General features: G+C 41.5%; 1 pseudogene; it reads left to right on the top strand.

Annotated features, from left to right (window-relative positions):
• Positions 1 to 19,071: 19,071 nt before the first annotated feature.
• On the top strand, positions 19,072 to 19,168 carry LOC115944395 (U2 spliceosomal RNA; annotated as a pseudogene).
• The last annotated feature ends 1,010 nt before the right edge of the window (positions 19,169 to 20,178 follow it).

Here is a 20,178-nt window from a genome sequence, read left to right as displayed (position 1 = left end):
GTTTGAAAAACATTGGTTTATAGATATCAAAAATGGGCAATTTGGTTAAATATATGTATGATCAGAATATATGCAGCTATTAAATATAATGTGGTAGAGCTATATACTGGCCTTGAAAGGTGTTGACCATATATAGGTAACTAAAAAATTTACTAGAATTGCCCCATTTTGAAAGGACAACAACAAAAATATATGCATATACATACAGAGAAAAAACATACGGACAAATAAGTGCCAATATATTAACAGAGGCTATAGTCCATTTGTTTTTAGCTTAAACCTTACTTCCAATTTTTTGCCATTATAAGTAATACTATGATTACTACCTTTATGAAAAAAATGTTTTCCAATTTCAGATGATACCCTTAGGATAGGTTTGTAGAATAACGTTAATAAACACTTTTAAAACTACATCCCAAAATTGTTTTCTAAAAGGGTTGGAGCAATTTTCATTTCTGCCCACAATGTATGAATGGCCATTTCCTTGTATCCTGACTCATACTAGAAATCTCATTTTTAAAAAGGAATAAATACAAAATTTAAAAAAAATTTTTTGCTCTTCTGATAGGTTAACAGTTGTCACTATTGTTTTATGTCTTTCTATTTCCAGTGAGGTTAAACACTTTTCCATATGTTAGTCATTTGTATTTCCTCTTTTGTGTATTGTTGCAAATGCTTTCTGCCTAGACTATTTCCTTTTGAGTGATGATTACCTTGATGCAACTTTTTTCACTCCTAAAGAATATATTATATATACTCTGGTTTCTCTTCAGATCGTATAAATCTTTCGCCTTTTACTAAAGAATATATTATATAATCTCATATCAAAACTCAGTCTAAAATTTTCTTCTGTCTAAGGTCCTATCTTATAAAATGAAGAAAAAAAGGGGCGCCTGGGTGGCTCAGTTGGTTAGCGACTGCCTTCGGCTCAGGTCATGATCCTGGAGTCCCTGGATCAAGTTCCGCATCGGGCTCCCTGCTCGGCGAGGAGCCTGCTTCTCCCTCTAACCCTCCCCACTCTCATGTACTCTCTCTCTCTCATTCTCGCTCTCTCAAATAAATAAATAAATAAATAAAATGAAGAAAAAAATTTTTTTAAAGATTTCTTTATTGGGAGAGACAGAGAAAGTGCAGGGGGGGAGGGGCAGAGGGAAAGAAAAAGAAAGAGGGAGTCCCAAGCAGGCTCCATGCTGAGTGCAGGGGCAGGCTCGATCTCGAGACCCTGAGATCACAATCTGAGCCTGAACCAAGAGCCGATGCTTAACCAACTATGCCACCCAGGTGCCCCTAAAATAAAGAAAACTTTTAAGATATCTAAGGAACTCTATGCCATACAAATTTATTGTAACCATTCATTGCCGAAGACATTTTTTATCTACACTTGATACTTCAAATATAATGACTTTTAAATTTCCTTTCCTCCCTCCTCTAAATATGCCCGAGAAGAAATTTTAATTAATATGATGGGATATTAAGAAATTTTATTTATACAGCATAAAATTATCTTCTGGACAACACCGAATAAATAAAATTATGTAGGGGAAAAAATGTGTCCAACAGACCTAAAAAAATAAAATAAGCTTACTGGGCTGGAACTAATTCTTGGTCTATTTTCAGCAATCAACAGAGCTCTGGTGGAACTTTCAGGACACACACACCTGTAGTGCCATGGGGAAGGCAGTCATTATTTTATTTTCATGAGTCAGGTATTTTATTAGGTAAAAGATCGATGTTTTTCGAACTGTGAGTGGGTTAGGAAATCAGTTAAGTGGGTCAGACTGGCTTTTTTTTTTTTTTAATGAAATAGAATGGAAGGGAAAAGAAAAGAAAAAAAAAGCATCACCTGTAATAAAGGTAGATATTACTTCATGTGATGTGTCAAGTCACTATGTCAAATGCGTCCCCGCTATGGGCTATGGTCAAATGGGTTTAAAAGCACAGAACTTCAGAGAATATCCAGGGTTCTTCTCATTTAAAAAAAAAAAATCATCAACTCCATCCTTACCCCAACAATTACTCTTCACTAACATTAGTCTTCAATAACTTATATTTGTTTTAAAGAGGATTATTCATTTACTGCTACCATATGCTAGGCATTGTTCTAGGCACTGAGGATACAGTGGTAGTAAACGGAGATCTCTGTTCACACAGAGATCCCCTAGAATAGGAAGACAGAAGATGTACAGCATCAGGTGGTTCTATAAGCACCATGAAAAGCAGGAGGGTTAAGAGAGGGCAAGTGATGCAGGTACAATCTCAGATAGGATGTTGTGAGAAGGCACACTGAGGAGGCGACGTTGGGACAGAGCTCAACATTTTTTAATCGAGGATTTTCAATGTTATTTTAAATCCAAATGAACATCTTAATAAATAATAGTGAACACTTGTTGAGATTTAAGGTATATGAACTATTTAATGCCCTATCATGATGTTGAGCTTTTTGTTCATTTATATTTTTAATAATTTGCTGAACAAATATTTATTCCGTGCCTGCGGAGGCTGGCCTTTGTATTGGGCCCTGGGGATTGAACTGAGAAAAAGATAAACTTAGTTTCTGCTCTCAGAAGTGTCCAGTCTACTGGGGCATTCAAAATTGGGAAATAGGCAAAGACAATCACAATGTGGTAAGTATATGATGGGGGAGTACAGGTGGCAATTCCCTTCTTAGGGGATCAGGGAAGGCTTCCTGGAGGAATGATGAGCAAGCTGAGGTATAAAGCATGAAATAAAATGACCCTAACTTCCCAATTTTTGGATTCACCTTCATTTAAAATCGTAGCTGAGACGATCGATGTTTCAGTGGTGCTAAACGAGAAACTTCATGTTGTGACAGAAGGTGCTTTTAACTTCACATAGCACCAGGTTAGTTACTACCCTCTGTTTGAAAACATACATCAGAAGGTTAGAGAATGTTTACACACCTGTTCCCAGTAAAGGTAGATCTATAATGATTCTTTATCTTGTGATCATAAAGCTAGGTTTCTCCTTGTTTACTAAGAAGAGCAAAAACACACTCAGAGGTGTGTTTTTATAGGTGAGCTGTTGATTCATTACCTGGAGACTGTGAATGTTTGTCCTACAGAATGGCATTCTACATGTTCGACTGCTGCTGCCGAGAATCCTGTGTCTTCACGTGATGTAGTAAACTGTTTGTCATCCGAGGCTAAACTAGTTCGCCAGCCTTGTGATAATGAACCAGTAAAGACCTCGCGGAGGCTGATAGAATGAACTCAACCAGTATAAAAAGGCTGTTGGTTTTCTTGGCATAAGGAAAATACCTGAAGCTTTTTCTCCTTGCATTGATTATGCAAAAAAAATAAATAGGTGAGGCTAACCTAGTTAATTTTAAGCACAACCCCAAATCTCATTCTGACAGAAGTGGAGCGTCAGATGGAACGAGGGTCCAGTGCTCCAGATCAAGGGAACTGAACACAGGAAGGGCTGCAGGCCGGTGCAAGCAAGTCTGTTTCAGAAAATGAAAGTGGTTCAGATGCAGAGCTTCTGCAGGCTGTGTAGGTGCGTGTGATTTCCCTCCCAACCCAAACGTCACCTACTATGGTAATATCCTCCCAAAATGGCTTCTCATAACCACTGCCACCTGGGTTTTTTTTTGTTTTTTTTTTTTAATTTATTTGAGACAGAGAGAATGAGAGAGAGAGAGCACATGAGAGGGGGAGGGTCAGAGGCAGAAGCAGGCTCCCTGCCAAGCAGGGAGCCCGATGCGGGACTCGATCCAGGGACTCCAGGATCATGACCTGAGCCGAAGGCAGTCGCCTAACCAACTGAGCCACCCAGGCGCCCCACTGCCACCTGTTTTATCCAAAGCATTTATCGCTCTCTAAAATACTATGTAATATTTTACCCATTTATCTTCTGCTCCCTCATTAGAATGTAATTAGCTCATAGAGAACAGGACTCTTGCCTGTTCTGCTTATTAACAGCCCCAACTAAGAATGCGAGACTAAAAACTGTTTGGAAGTTCAAGAAAGAGGCTTAGTAATTTTGATCTTCACTCTAGTTCCAGGGTAATATGGGTGGATTATTTGCTGACACTTTCCTCCCCATTCTCTACCCCCCATATTAGTATTTTTAAGTATTTCCCTTTGGACTATAAGAAGAGCCTTACAATCTCCTACCTGGAGGGTAAGGTCTGGAAAACTGTCCCATTCTAGGAGCTGAGTGTGGACAGAGGTCCGGGAATTTCTGCATTTAATGTTTTTGGTTTTGTTTTTATCAACTTTTCCACATTGGTTTGTAGACTTGTGGGAGCAGGTCTCTGTCCAAATTGGCTCAGCTCAAGAAATAGATGCAAAAAGCTGATTATCCATCTTCTTTCTTTCCATTTCATGCTTTAAACTTCTGCCAGTTTTCTTCAACAGTCTCTCTCTGGTCCCATTTATCAATGCAAATATTAAGATGTGTCTGTTCACTTCCCTTAAGTCTTTAACACGCTTCTTGTGGATCTGTCACCTGACTTTCTCACTCATTCTTCCTTGTTCTACCCGCCAATGAGTCACACCTTCTCTTCTTATTTATTTCCTTTACAGAAAGCAAGCAGAAGCCTCATACGGGACTGAAGCCGCATATATTTCTGATCAAAGAGGATGAGGTGGAAGGAAAAGGAAGCAAGGGAACTAATTGGAAGGCCAGGAGCTCCCTAACACAGTGCATTCAGGATGTTTATAGAAAGTTCATGGATTTCCTTAACTCTACCACATGCATATAAATGTTCCAGCTGAGTTTACATGAACTTGATGAACTTCATTTTTCCATGAAGTCACATTGGCAAGGAAAACAGTCTTCAAAATCAAGTCCTTCTTTGCTAAATCTTCTATTAATTCTGCTGCTACCATATGCAAATGAGCTGAAAAGACAAGTCAAGATCACCATTTAGACAGCATTTATCAATGGAGACCCTGAAACTCTCAGATGATGTTACCTTTCTCCAACAGTGGCGATACTTTACCTAATGATGGCTTGACTCGCTTTTTTTTAACATAGCAGCCAAACCACAAATTTGCTATTGGTAACAATGGAGAAATGTTATTCAGTAGAATTCTTTTTGGGGAGAACACTGTGCTTGTTTTGAAGCAATGTCTTGGTAAGGTCTTTTGGGAGTATAAAGCGAAGACTAGCAACCCAGGTATCCATCAATGGATGAATGGATAAATAAAATGTAGCACGTACGTAGAATGGAATATTATTCAGCCTTAAAAAAGAAAGGCAATTTGGACACATGCTATGACATGGATGAACTTTGAGGGCACTGTACTAGGTTAAATAAGCCAGTCACAAAAAGACAAATACACAAATACTCTATGATTCCACTCATATAAGGTACCTAGGGTAATCAAATTCATTGAGACAGAAAGTAGAATGAAGAACCAAGGGTTAGAATGGGGGGAATGAGATATTTTTAATGGGTAAAGAGTTTCCGTTTTGCAAGATGAAAAACTTCTGGAGATTCGTTGCACCACAATGTGAATATACTTGACGCTACTGAACTGTAGACTTAAATATGGTTATGATGGTAAATTTTATGTTATACGTATTTTACCACAACTAAAAATATCTTGAAAACCTATAAAAAAGACCATGAGATACAATAGTGAAAATAATCTAACATTTTAAAGGTTTACAATTTAAGTATACTTATGATGGCGTTCTAGCTTATACAGTTGTTTTTAGAATAACAACATATAATACAAATTTTTGAAAGACTATATTTACATTCTTTTTCTCATAAATCTTCCTGTCCTCCTCATACTTTTGTACCCCAGTCCTCCTGACACTGTCCCAAATTATTCTATTTGATAATGGCTGGATCAATCCAGTAAGTTGAAATTAACAAACTCTCCTAATTTTTGCTAAGGATGATAGTTCCCAATACTAAGTTGCAGAGCCTCTACTTAAGTCAAGATAAGTAGGCCAAAAAAGGATAGGTAGATAGAGTGATTGATTTCCTATATATTTTCTATATACTTTCTCACTGGCCACCTAGGTCGACAACCTTGGGCCTGGAAATCTGTGTTTTTTAAATGGTCCCAAAGTATTTATGATGATCAGCCAGGTCTGGGAACTACCAGACTAGAGGGGAAGCATTAAAATATTTTCATGAACAAGTAAATATTTGGGAGTAATACTCTAAAGTGATTTTGAAGCTCTTACTAAAGTTCTAAGTTTAAATTAGAAGACTTGTCAGGAGAAACCCTTACACTAGCAAATTGTTTTAAAATTCTATTTTCTCTTACTTGAACATCACAATTACATAAACAACTTGATTTCCCTCCCTCAGTTGTTACAGGTTATAGCATGCTTACCCAAAAGTGTGTTATTCTTCTTACCTGTGCTGCACACAGGGAAAGGTAGGTTCAGAGCTTCCTGGGCTCAAGACCTATGTGGTCACTGAGGGGTCCATACTTAGAAAGCCCCATGCTGGGCCTAATGCTCTGCTGTTGCCATCTTGAAATTCTTTTTGTGTTTTAAGTTTTAATTTTAATTCCAGTTAGTTAACATACAGTGCTATATTCGTTTCAGGTGTACAATATAGTGATTCAACAATTCCATATGACACCTGGTACTCATCACAACAAGTGTACTCCTTAATCCCCATCACTTATTTAACCCATCCCCCCTCCTACCTCCCCTCTGGTATCATTAGTTTGTTCTCTATAGTTAAGAGTCTATTTCTTGGTTTCTCTCTCTCTCTCTCTCTCTTTCTCTCTTTCCTTTTGCTCATTTGTTTTGTTTCCTAAATTCCACATATGAGTAAAATCATAGGTATTTGTCTTATTCTGACTCATTTCACCTAGCGTTATATTCTCTGGCTCCAGCCATGTCATTGCAAATGGCATGATTTCATTCTTTTTATGGCTGAGTAATATTCCATTATATATATCACATCTTTTTTATCCAATCAGCAATCAATGGACAGTTGGGCTGCTTCCAAATCTTGACTATCGTAAATAATGCTGCTATAAACAGGGGTGCATGTATCCCTTTCATTTTTGTATTCTTTGAGTAAGTACCCAGTAGTGTGATTGCTGGATTGCCATCTTGCATTTTTTTAAAAATTCTTAATAGTTTTTTAACAAGGGGCCCCACATTTTATTTATTTATTTATTTATTTATTTATTTGAGAGAGAGAGAGAGCGCACACAGAGAGAGCATGAGCAGGGGGAGGGGCAGAGGGAGAGGCAGAAGCAGACTCCCCACTGAGCAGGGAGCCTGATGCAAGGCTCAATCCCAGGACCCTGGGATCATGACCTGAGCCGAAAGCTAATGCTTAACCGACTGTGCCACCCAGGGGCCCAGGGCCCCACATTTTCATATTGCACTGGTCCCCAGAAATTATCTAGCTGGTCTAGAACTTGGGTTACTGATTGTAAAATGTGATGCTCTAGGCTCAGTTGGGAGAAGGGTTATATGACTAAAGAAGCTGGGTTGTCCCTTTTATTCAAGATTCAATGTAGCTATTTTATACAAAATCTTCATAGTGATTTTGCCATGGAGTATGGCAATACTAATACTAGAATCCACAATTTAAAGAGAACCTAGAGCACATAATAGTTACATACAAGTTTCAAACAGAAATCCACACAAAGATATAATTTTCTCATAAATATTTACAAGTTTCAAATTGCTGGATATCAGTAACTCCATTTATCTTGGTGTTTCCTTGTGAATGAAGTCTATCCAGTGTCTACATCTTATTGAGAAAAATCTGTGACGCTAATGCAGAAAGATGAATCAAGAATGCCAAAAAAAAAAAAAAAAGTTTCCATCCTAAGCCAAAGAATGAATCACTTGTGCATTCATATGTTATAGAAAATATGATTCCTTTTTTTCCAGTTTTACAAGGCCAACACCTATCAGAAACACTAATTCTTACGGTAACTGATTTAGACTAGGCCTCAAAAGCCATAAAAAGGCTCTTCATAGAAATGAACAAAGAATGTATTTGTATGTTTATCTGGGAATTCTTGCCAGGATCCATTCCAAATCAGCAATAACATTTACTTTTACATTTGTGTTTTAGTTAATTTTATAAACCCCTAAGCTAACTGATTTTTGCTTGTAGAGATATAAGCTGATATTAGGAGAGAAGACTGGGGATATGACAGAACTGAAATGTTTGTGCCTATTTATTAAGCATGATTATCCTTCCTCATCAGAAATCACCATAAGTCAGCTTTCTCAAAAGGCACTGACGTCCAAAGTCTGTGTTTTACTTCCTCCTATCCTTAAGTCACCTACTAATGCTGGCTCGTAAAAAGTACTCAGCAAACCCTCGCTTTACCCTCTCTCCAATTATGGCCTCTCAGGGATCAAACTCCTCCCATCAGCTAATTTTTCACCCTTATCTGTCCTGATTGGGCAGCATCACCATGTAGCCAACTTTTCATATTCTCTCTTGAACACTTCCATTATAATTTACTTGTTCTTGGTCCCACTTTTTCTGATTTTCAGAATGAAAATAATCTAATTTCTATCTCAGTCTCATATTTTGATGAATTAATGTATTAACAAGGTAGCATCCTATTCTCCTGTCTGTTTTGGGGTTTCATTTTTGTTTTTGTTTTTACAATAACAATATTTCAGGACAGTGGCAATGGAGTGACTATGAAAGTGGAAATTATGGCTAGGCAACTGGGAGTTTGAGATACCTCTGAGTCTCATAATTTAGATAACAACTTATGAACAGGACTGGCTTTTTGTAAAAGACACTTAATCATTTCTTTATTCAATCATCAAACATGAACTAAGGACTTAGTTCTTAGTTCTTAGTGTGACAGGGCATACAACACTGAACAAGGTGATCAGGTCCCTATTCTCATGGAACTTACATTCTAGGCATGTTCCCCACATAAATCTATGAACAAATAATAAGGAAATATTTGGTAATGATAACCACTATGATGAAAATAGGACATGGTGCTGTGAAGAGAAGTGACCACGGGGGCATGGGCTGGGGGCTACAGCTGAGTAGTCAAAGATGGCCTGTCTGAGGACATGACATTGAAGTTAAGACCTGAATGATAAGAAGGATGACATAGGGTGGTCTAGAAAAAGAACATGTCTGACATGTGGGAAGAGCGAATGCAAAGCCCCTAAGGTGAGAGGTAGCTCTGTGTGTTCCAGGGTATTGTGGCTAGAATGTAGGATTACCAAGGGAAATGAAGGGGGAGAGGTAGACAAGGGCCAGTTTACGTGGAGTCTGAGAGGTCAGGAGGAGTCTTTGGGTTTGATTCTAAGTGTGACTAGAAGTCACTGGAGTGTTTCAAGCAGGGGAATGACATATTATGCTTATGTTTTAAAACAAAACCTTCTGGCATTTGGGTTGTGACTTGACTATAGACGCCAGAGAGGGAGCAGAGAGGGCAGTTAGGACAGAGATGATGGTGGCTCGGGTCAGGATGGTACCTGTAAAGGTGTCAGCAGCAAAGTCAGGATATACTTGGAGAAAGAGTCAACAGAATTTGCTGACATATTGCATATGGCAGTGAGGAAAGGAAAGAGAGGAGTCACGGATGATTCCTGGGTTTGAGTTTGAGTAACTGAATGTATTACAGTGTCATTTTCTGAGATGGAAAAGCTGGGGAGGGGTAGTTTGGTGGAACAGGTTGTAGGGGGAAATCAAGACTCACATCTTCAAAAAATATTGAGTGTGAGATGCCTATTAGACATCCAAGTAGAATTGTCACATGAACATTTAGATATGTAAGTCTGGAGCACGGAGGAGAGGTCAGGGATAAAAATTTAAATTTGGGAGTCATTGGCATATAGATGGAAGTCTAAGCTATGGGGTTAGATGCGATTATCTAAAGACAGGGTAAATGGAGAAGATGAGGAGTCAAGAACACCACCGCTTAGAGGATAAGCAGAGAAGTCAGCAAAGGAGCCATTGAGAAGTGGCCATTGGGGGTCTTTGGAGATCTTGACAGGGCAGTTTCAGAGTGATAGGAACAGAGAGGGGATTGAAGAAATATAGATGCATACTCCTCAAGCTTAGGCAATACCCCACAAAGCTGTGCTCGTCCAGGAGCATATAATGTTCTTAATGGTTTTTTGTTTTGCTTTTTTTTCCCCCTAAACTCTGTGGCACACAGAAAATATGCAACAAAAAAATGCTATGAAGTTTTCATTGCCACCTACATAGCTCATAAATCTTGCAATGTCCTGAAAGAACTGCCAAATAGCCAGCATTAATAATTTTATGGGGTAGGTCTCCAAGACATCATGAAGGAATCCCTAATAAAAGCAATTGTAAAAAGGCTAACAAAAATAGAAAACCTGACTGGGGACAATTTATGCCTGATGAATTTCTATGTGGCAATACTAACAAAGCTACCATAAACACATGGTATTGACTTCTGTGGTTAAGGCATTCACATTATAACTAATCCCCAAACTAGCAAAATATTTGTCTAGAGTTGTGACAGACTTTTTTCTCTTGTCACAACGTGCTACTGAAATAGGATCTATTCCATTGAATGCAACAACTGTTTTTGTTGATGTTGCAGATGGTAAGGGGAAGGGGCTGAGATTACTGCTGAAGGAGACACAAGGACGAGTCATAAGCAGTTCCTGCCTTCCAAAAAGCTAGCAAGAACTCTCCTATCACCAGGCTGCCACCACAACAGGAGCAGGGACTGAGTCACTTGGGATTACCATTGTAAACCAACACCTAGACGTAGAAGGCGGCTGTCCTAGTCTGTTCAAGCTGTGATAACAAAATACCAAATACTGGGTCACTTAGAAACAGAAATTTCTCACAGTTCTGGAGAATGAGAAGTTAAGGATATGGTGTCAGCAGATTTGGTGTTTGGCAAGAGCTTCCTGGTTCAGAGACAGCCATCTCCTTGCTGTATCTGCATATGGTGGAAGGGGCTACGGAGCATTGAGGTCTCTTTTTATAAGAGCATTAACTTCATTCATGAGAGCTCCACCCTCATGACCCTCAAGTCCCTCCCAAAGACCCCACCTTTTAATATCCTCACCTTAGACTTAGGTTTTCAACATTTGAATTTTCGGGGGACACAAATGTTCAGGCATAGTGGCACTTGAGACAATAAATGAATAAATGAGTGAGTTTAAAATACAGAAAGATAAGTGTATCTGGTGCATAGTAGTTGCTCAATAACTATTTATTGAAATAGTTATTGAGCAAATAGCTTAAAATACACTACAAAATAAGTCAGGAAAACATAAACAAAGGGATGTAGGACTAGGACTGTCAGAAAAAAATTCTGAAAAGATTGTGATTCCTGAAATAGGCCTTGAAGGGGGCACCTGGCTGGCTCAGTCAGAAGAGCAAGTGACTCGGGGCGCCTGGGTGGCTCAGTCGTTGAGCATCTGCCTTTGGCTCAGGTCATGATCCCAGGGTCCTGGGATCGAGCCCCGCATCAGGCTTCCTGCTCGGTGGGGAGCCTACTTCTCCCTCTCCCACTACCCCTGTTTGTGTTCTCTCTCTTGCTGTGTCTCTCTCTGTCAAACAAATAAATAAAATCTTTAAAAAAAAAAAAAAAAAAGAAGAGCAAGTGACTCTTGATCTTGGAGTCATGAGTTTCAGCCCCATGTTGGGTGTAGAAATTACTTAAATAAAACTTTAAAAAGGGGGGTGGGATGAGAAATGTAACATTTTTGACCACATAAGGAGATCCTTTAAAGAGGAAAGAGAAAGGATATGCATGCTGAAGGAGGGGCTGCATTGCCCAATCCCATGAAGCATACTGCCTTGAGTTCCCATCTAACATTAAGCCAAATATTCTGTAGCAGCAATGTGTATGAGTGTCCTGGGCTGGGACTCACAGTGACAACTTGCAGAGGAAGCTTGTTTTCTATGAACTAGTACTTACCTCCCCCGACTGACTTTATCTTCTTGAGAAATAGCGGTTTTGGATGAAGATGCTCAGCCATCCGACTTCAGCTATCATGCAACTAGACCATTATGTAACACAGTTAGCAGAGCTCACGCCTCATGTTCTCCTGACCCATCTATCTGTAAGCACAGAGGAGGTGTGCGCGGGTAGGCACAAATGGTTCACCTTCCTACTTACTTTCATGGGGAAACACAGGCTGGCATCAAGGACACCTGCAGGACTAACACAACATGGAACCTCTGTGGAATCTTGCCTTGTCCACCCTCTTCTCAACCGTTCAGGGAAGTCAAAGACCCTGGGAGGTGTGAAAGGCTATAAATAGGACAAACTGAAGGAAAACACCTCTCTCTCTCTCATTCTCTCTTTCCCTCTCTTCAGCTGGTGTCTCAGAAATGTCCCAGGTGTGTGTCTGGTAGAGGGGAGAGAAGTGGAGCCAGCTTCGTGAGTGTGGGACCTGCACCGTTACTCAGGGCTCTTGGCTTCACCATCTTGAAATTCTTACCAGTCTGTGAACAAGGGACCTCACTTCTTCATTTTGCACTGGGACCTACAAATTGTGTAGCCTGTCCCAGAGGCGGGAGCTGGTAAGAACTAGCCTGCAGGGAAAAGCAAGCTCAGGCCCAACTCTCACCTGGGCCTTACGCTGGTGCTTGCTGACTGGCTTCTGGTCAAGTTCTTTCTCTTCCCAAGCACACCCAATGTCAGAACAGAGGGATCTTGGACTCACTAACCAGGATCTAAGGGAAGAGCAGGAAACAGTTCTCAACTGTTACATTCCTTTGAAGGCTAATATTTTATCCTAAAAGAAGAAAAAATATATATATTTGCATTCTGTTCCATAATATATCTGTTGGGTATGTTTTTAAAATAAGATAGGCCTTTTCCCCCAAAATAATCTTTAAGTAAGACTGACACTTGAAGAAGATACACCCTCTTTATCACTTGTGTATAAAGGCCTTCTGCCCCCTCCCCGCCAAGTAACCTCCCATGCTGTAACAATGGGGGGCACACAGGTCAAGGAGAGGCCCTGCCAAGTTCCAATTCAGCAAATACCCCTCACAGGACTCCAGTTTCCTCTCTCTCCTCACATGGCCCTCCCCGTGGCCTTCACTGGCACATTATGTAACACATGGTGTCAGGCTCCTTTTTCTCTGCTCTTCCTTTTCCTCTTCTTATAAAGAAAGTCACAGTTGCTTGCTAGAACCCAACCCTAAAAGTGCTTTCTATTTCCTCTCTCAGTCTAGAGGCGCCTCACAGCCAGGCCAGTTGGCTTCTGATTAGGCCTCCTGGCTCCCAGTAAGGCTCTGCAGTTCTGGGTTCTACCCACTTCCCAGGGTCCACCCCTTTTTCCTGCTCTGGACTCAAGACCCACCGGCAGTGGGGGCTGGCAGGGCCAGCACTGGGCATATATAACCAACTCTAACAATGATGGCAGCCACGGGCTCTCAGTTATCTCTCAGGTCTACATGCGCTGCCCTCTTCTCAGAATGCTTAAGGACTTCTACTTGTCCTTGGGTCGCAGTCTAAATGCTACTTCCTCTGGGAATCCTTCCTTGATGTACCCCACCCCTCCTCCCACTCACCACCCAAACTAAGCCAGTCCTCCCTTACTATTCTTTCTTCCCCTTATAGGAATACTTACCACATTGTACTTACTACATTCTTGCTAACTTGCCTGCATCCTTCACTCGACCCCCAGCCTGATCAGAAAAGGGACTTGCTAGTCTTCTTCTCCATTATATTCCCCAAACCTGGCAACAAGAAAAGTGTAGGATGCTGTTGAAGCCTAGGCACTGTTAAGCAATTTTCATTTATAATCTCACAACAATTCTAGAAGGAAGGGATTAGTGTTCCCATTTAACAGATGGGAAAAGGGAGGCTCAGAGAGGTTGAATAAGTTGCCTAAGGTCACACAGCTGGAAGTGGTTCCATCAGGCTGTGAGACCTTGAAGTCTATATGCTTAACTCCCTATGTCAGTCGGAGTTCAGTCGGAGTAGAACCACCAGGAGTGATACAGAGTGAGGCATTTGTTTTAAGAATTAGACCTTGAAAGAGTCATCGCTGGAGCTCATTAAATGGTCTGTGTAAGGCTATTGCTTCTGCATCTGGTGCTGGGCCTGCAGTCTGCAGGGCAGGTGGTCAGGAAGGAAAGTAGGAGAAAGCAAGGACAGACTGGAGTCCGCGGACCCCAGGGCAACCCACGTTGGTATCTCCCTGCCTCCAACCCTCCCACGTCCAGGTGAGGATGACTTCCAGGAGCAGTAGGTACCTTTGTCTGGGGTAAACACACCGCACCTGGCCCTGGGGTCACAAAGGCTGAAGGAGGAGACCTGGCAGGATCTCAGGAGCTGTGGGCCCAGCTGCCACGCCCTGCCACCCGCGTGAGTCAGCGGGGAAGCGACGATGTCTCAGCTGCTGCTGGTCTTCTGGTGCCCGGCCCTGCCCAGTGCAAACCTGCCTTCACTCCCTCTCTGCTCGCTTTACTGTTACAGATCACAAAATAAGATGTCCACTCCTGAAACTCAATACTTGCAACATGAATGTATCACATACCATTAGGTAGTATATGAATGCCTTCAGGGATTACTTCCATGCCAACTGCATCCCATCATTCTTAAGTGGAGGAGGGGAAGGGTCTTTCCTGGGTCAGCTCTCCGATCTCATGTCTGGTTTTTCTGGGACTTCCCAAAACAGTGTACTTCAAGGGGCTCTCCTGGCTGCATCGCCTCTCCCAGAGCAGTTTTCCAAGCTTGCCCCTCTCCCTGAATCTCCATGTGCTCCCCAACCCGGAACCCATCGAAACCCTGTCTTTTCAGGGTTTTACATTCATCACATAGACACAGTTGATTAAATCATTGGCCATTGGTCATTGATTCAATCTCCAAGCCCCACTCCCCTCTGACCAACAGGGTGGGACTGAGAGTTCCAACTTTCTGTGTTTTTAAAAAATTTTATTTTATTTAAATTCAGTTAATGAACATACAGTGTATTATTAGTTTCAGAAGCGGAGCGCAGTGATTCATACCAATTGTATATAATACCCAGTGCTCATTACTTCAAGTGCCCTGCTTAATGCGCATCACCCGTTTACCCCGTCCCCCCCACTCCCCTCCCCTCCACAACCCTCAATTTGTTTCCTATAGTTAAGAGTTTCTTATGGTTTTTCTCCTTCTCTGTTTTCATCTTATTTTATTTTTCCCTCCCTTCCCCTATGATCCTCTGTTTTGTTCTTAAATTCCACATATGAGTGAAATCATATAATTGGCTTTCTCTGATTGACTTATTTCGCTCAGCATAATACCTTCTAGTTCATTGCAAATAGTAAGATTTTATTTCTTTGATGGCTGCATAATATTCCATTGTATATATATATACCACATCTTTATCCATTCATCTGTTGATGGACATCTGGGCTCTTTCCATAGTTTGGCAATTGTGGACATTGCTGCTATAAACACTGGGGTGCATGTGCCCCTTGGGATCACTACATTTGTATCTTTTGGGTAAATACCTATTAGTGCAATTGCTGGGTCATAGGGTAGCTCTATTTTCAAGTTCTTGAGGAACCTCCATAATGTTTTCCAGACTGGCTGCACCAGCTTGCATTCCCACCAACAGTGTAGGAGGGTTCCCCTTTCTCCGCATCCTCGCCAATATCTGTCATTTCCTGACTTGTTAATTTTAGCCATTCTGACTGGTGTGAGGTGGTATCTCATTGTGGTTTTGATTTGTATTTCCCTGATGCCGAGCGATGTTGAGCACTTTTTCATGTATCTGTTGGCCATTTGGATGTCTGCTTTGCAAAAATGTCTGTTTGTGTCCTCTGCCCATTTCTTGATTGGATTATTTGTTCCTTGGGTGTTGAGTTTGATAAGTTCTTTATAGATTTTGGATAGTAGCCCTTTATCTGATAAGACATTTGCAAATATCCTCTCCCATTCTGTGGGCTGTCTGTTGGTTTTGTCAACTGTTTCCTTTGCTGTGCAAAAGCTTTTTATCTTGATGTAGTCCCAATAGTTCATTTTTGCTTTTGTTTCTCTTGCCTTTGGAGACGTGTCTAGCAAGAAGTTGCTGCAGCCGAGGTCACAGAGGTTGCTGCCTGGGTTCTCCTCAAGGATTTTGATGGATTCCTGTCTCACATTTAGGTCTTTTTTTTTTTTTTTAAGATTTTATTTATTTATTTATTTGTTTGTTTGCTTCTTTATTCATTTATTTATTTATTTGAGAGAGAAAGCGTGTCAAAGAGAGGGAGAGAGAGCATGGGCTGGGGGAAAGTTAGATGGAGAGGGAGAGGCAGACTCCCCCCTGAGCAGGGAGCCTGATGCAGGGGGACTCAATCCCAGGACCCCAGGATCATGACCTGAGCTGAAGGCAGACGCTTAACCGACTGAGTCACCCAGGCACCCCTCACATTTAGGTCTTTCATCCATTTTGAGTTTATTTTTCTGTATGGTGTAAAAAAATTGGTCCAGTTTCATTCTTCTGCAAGAGGCTGTCCAATTTTCCCAACACCATTTGTTGAAGAGACTGTCTTTTCTCTGTTGGTGAAAGTTCCAACCTTCTAATCACATGTTTGGTTTTCCTGACAACTAGCCCCCTCCTTAGGTGTGGTCCCAAAAAATCACCTAATTACCATAACATGAGAGAGCTTTAGAAAAACTCTCACCACTCAGGAATTTCCAAAGGTTTTAGGAACTCTGGGCCCCACGGAGGAGGGGGTGCTTATCAATAAAAGCACACAAAGAAGCAAAAATGGCCAGGGTACATTTTGACTATAAATACCAAGAGTTTGTGAGGAGTGCCCAAGAATGTTTGGTTCGGGCAAGGCAACGCGTAGCTGACCTAAATAGCTCTCCGAAGACCTTGGGGCAATTAGCTCCTATCTGGTAAAGGCAACTCTTTTCCAACAGTTTGAAGGCAGTCCGGTAGCCTGAGTACCAACTCATATAAAAGCACACCTCAACTACATTTGGACTTTATTCCTTTCTTTTCCCATTGCCTGGAATTATGTGATCGATCTATCACTGGTTTGGGGTATGTTATTTCTTTATTAGTTTATTAAGAGACCTTATCCTGTATGCTCTGGGCTTGTGAGATTCCCACAGCAAACCTGTGTTAATTGCTGGCAAAGACAAACTCAGTCTCCAAGCATAATTCGCCTCCCAAAACAAAACAGCTTATCATTATCTCAATATTGTTTCTGATGTGTGTGAAGAAATGTAATAAAAATTACATGAGCATGTAAAATGAAGCATACGATTGTCTCTGCTTGGGCCCTCTACTTCTCCTTCCTTCAGGCTTTAACTTAGACACACCTTATAGAAGCCTTCCCTGACCTCCACTCATGCCCACCCCTACCCAATTAGCACCTTCTGTTAGTCTGTGTCACAATATCCTACAATTTCCTGTTTGTAATACAGATCAAAATGGTCATTAAGTGGTTGTTTGTCTGAGTCTTCCCCAATAGAATACGGGCTCTATTAAAGTGAAGATTGTTTCTCCTGTCGATCATGGCATTCGCAGTGCTTAGCATATTATTATTATTTTTTTATAAAGATTTTATTTATTTATTTGACAGAGAAAGACACAGCGAGAGAGGGAACACAAACGGGGAGTGGGAGAGGGAGAAGCAGACTCCCCGCCGAGCAGGGAGCCCAATGCGGGACTCGATCCCGGGACTCCAGGATCATGACCTGAGCCGAAGGCAGTCGCTTAACCGACTGAGCCACCCAGGCGCCCCTTAGCATATTATTAAATGCTCAATAAATAATTACTGGTGATGAAGGATAGTTGGAAGGCAGGTGGGCAGGGACAAGAGGCCCTGCCCTAAGAGGAAACCACCCTTAAAAGGATTTTACACCACCCTGGAAGGAGCCCTCCAGCCTTTCCCATGAGATAGATAGATAGATAGATGACAAAAACCTGATTGGATGACAGGCGCAGGGAAGGTTAATCAGATTAAAACAGCCCGACAATGAGCCCATAAAAACCCCTAGACTTAGAAACTCCGGTGGTGGGGCCCCTGGGTGGCTCAGTCATTAAACATCTTCCTTTGGCTCAGGTGTTGATCCCGGCATCCTGGGATCGAGCCCCGCATCGGGCTCTCTGCTCCTCGGGAGGCCTGCTTCTCCCTCTCCCACTCCGCCTGCTTGTGTTCCTGCTCTCGCCGCTATCCCTCTTTGTCAAATAAATAAATAAAATCTTAAAAAAAAAAAAAGAAAAGAAACTCCGGTGGCAACCCTCTTGGGTCCCCTCGCTCTTCGGTGGCTTTGTACTATCACTTTACCATGGCTCAATAAACCTTGCTTTGCTGCCCACCACTCTGTCTGGTCTGCCTCTTCATTCTTCCAAGTGGCGTGACCAAGAGCCGCGGGCACCACGAAGGAAAAAAATCCTGTAACACTGGCACCCTGACAGAATGAATCAGTTAACCCTGAGAAGACAAGAGAATTTGCTTTGAGTGTTGTCTAAATGTATTTATAATTTGATTTTGTGGAGTCCATTGTGGAATGGACAAGATTTAGGCTGTTTTCAAAAGAATCAACTGAAAAGTAAATGATTAGATTGTGGTGTCTAAATGTGGTGTCTCTCCCGATTGGAAGGGGGCCCCCAAATGTGGGGGTGGGCAGTGAAAGGAATTACCTGAGGCAGGACAAAGGAGACAGAAGTGTACTGAATACACCACAAGGGAGGGGAGGGCAGGACAGGGACGGAGAGGCTGTCTGCAAGGAGGCAGTGGTTGAGGGCTGCTTTGAAAGAGGGAAGGTGAGGAGGTATGATGACATATGGAATTCTCCCTTTTCTGGTGACTGCCTGGTTGTAAGTAACCCATTGGTTAGTTAGGGCCTATGGGTGTTTTAGGGTTTTTTTTAAGATTTTATTTATTTATTTGACAGAGAGAGGGAGAGAGAGACAGCGAGAGCAGGAACACAAGCAGGGGGAGTGGGAGAGGGAGAAGCAGGCTCCCCACGGAGCAGGGAGCCCGATGTGGGGCTCGATCCCAGGACCCCAGGATCACGACGCGAGCCGAAGGCAGACGCTCAACGACTGAGCCACCCGGGCGCCCCTGGGCCTATGGGTGTTTTGAGGTGGATTGCCTTGATTCAGTCAGGGGCTCGGGGTCACTCTGGGCCCTTCCGCCTTGATCAGGTTTCCGCTGCTCAAGCCTGTTGTCTAACGGCAGCCTCCATATCTCGCCCTTTCGGCTAAGATCAAGTGTAGTATCTGTTCTTACCAGGTTAAAAGCCACCTATACATAGGTGAAACTTACAAGTCTCAACTATATTCAAGTAGTCTCTTTGTCATTCTAGTTTATGTACATCTTTTTTTCTTTCTTTCTCCCCACACCCACCCCTTTTCATGGCAGGTATGGAATATTAACAAGTCAAGGGGTTTGTTTCTCAAATATACGGGTTTTTTTTTTTTAAATGAGCCAAAAGATAGCTATTTCTCAACATTTAATACAAAGCAGAGAAGAAAATAGAATTCAGCGATTACACCATTTCCTAAAGAGATAAGGGTACATTTATCATCTGCTCTTACATCAGATGGTTTGATATCTACATAATCTAATGACCAGATTAAATGCTGCTAAATGTTACCATCTTGGCTTTGGAAATTTGCCTTATTAGGCCCAGGAAGCTTTCTTTCAAATCTATCATCTATATAAAGCATAGCAGGAAAAGTATTACTTTTGCGCTCAAAGACCATGCTTTGAAAGAAAAAGTCATTGTCCTAACAATTGCTCCCTGACAGTAAATTAACACAGTTGATAAAGACCTATTCCACTGTTGGGAGTATGTTGGAAGATGCTAGCATGTAGAAATAAAAGAGAAACAGAAACATATATTAGACCTTGTATTCCTTTCTGTTTGTTCATTTTCACTAGGTAGTAATAATAATAACAATAGTTTTAGTTTGGGGCTTATGAAGCATTTCCAATATGCCACTGTTGGTTATAAGCTCTTAGCTTATAGTAACTCGTTTAATATATGCAACCCTGTAAGTTCTCTATCACCCTGTAAGATCGATACCATGATTAGCCCCATTTTATAGAGGTTAAGTGGCATGCTCAAAGCCACATAGTAAGTGACAGAGCGAGGGTTTAAACTTGGGTAGTCTGCCTCCACAGACAGGGTTTTTAGCAATTCACTGTGTTGCTTATTATGCATAATATGTTGATGTTCTATCCTTTCTAGAGTAACATGTATAAATCAGCAAGCATGTACTGAGCACTGACCTAGATGCAATGGGGGAAACAAAAAATTATAACATGATGCTTCACTCACTTTAGAA

Source organism: Leptonychotes weddellii, chromosome 5, assembly GCF_054177405.1.
Source record: "Leptonychotes weddellii isolate Sample4059 chromosome 5, ASM5417740v2, whole genome shotgun sequence".
Classification (NCBI taxonomy): domain Eukaryota; kingdom Metazoa; phylum Chordata; class Mammalia; order Carnivora; family Phocidae; genus Leptonychotes; species Leptonychotes weddellii.
The sequence above is the reverse complement of the archived record's forward strand: the minus strand, read 5'-3'. Positions and strand labels throughout refer to the sequence as shown.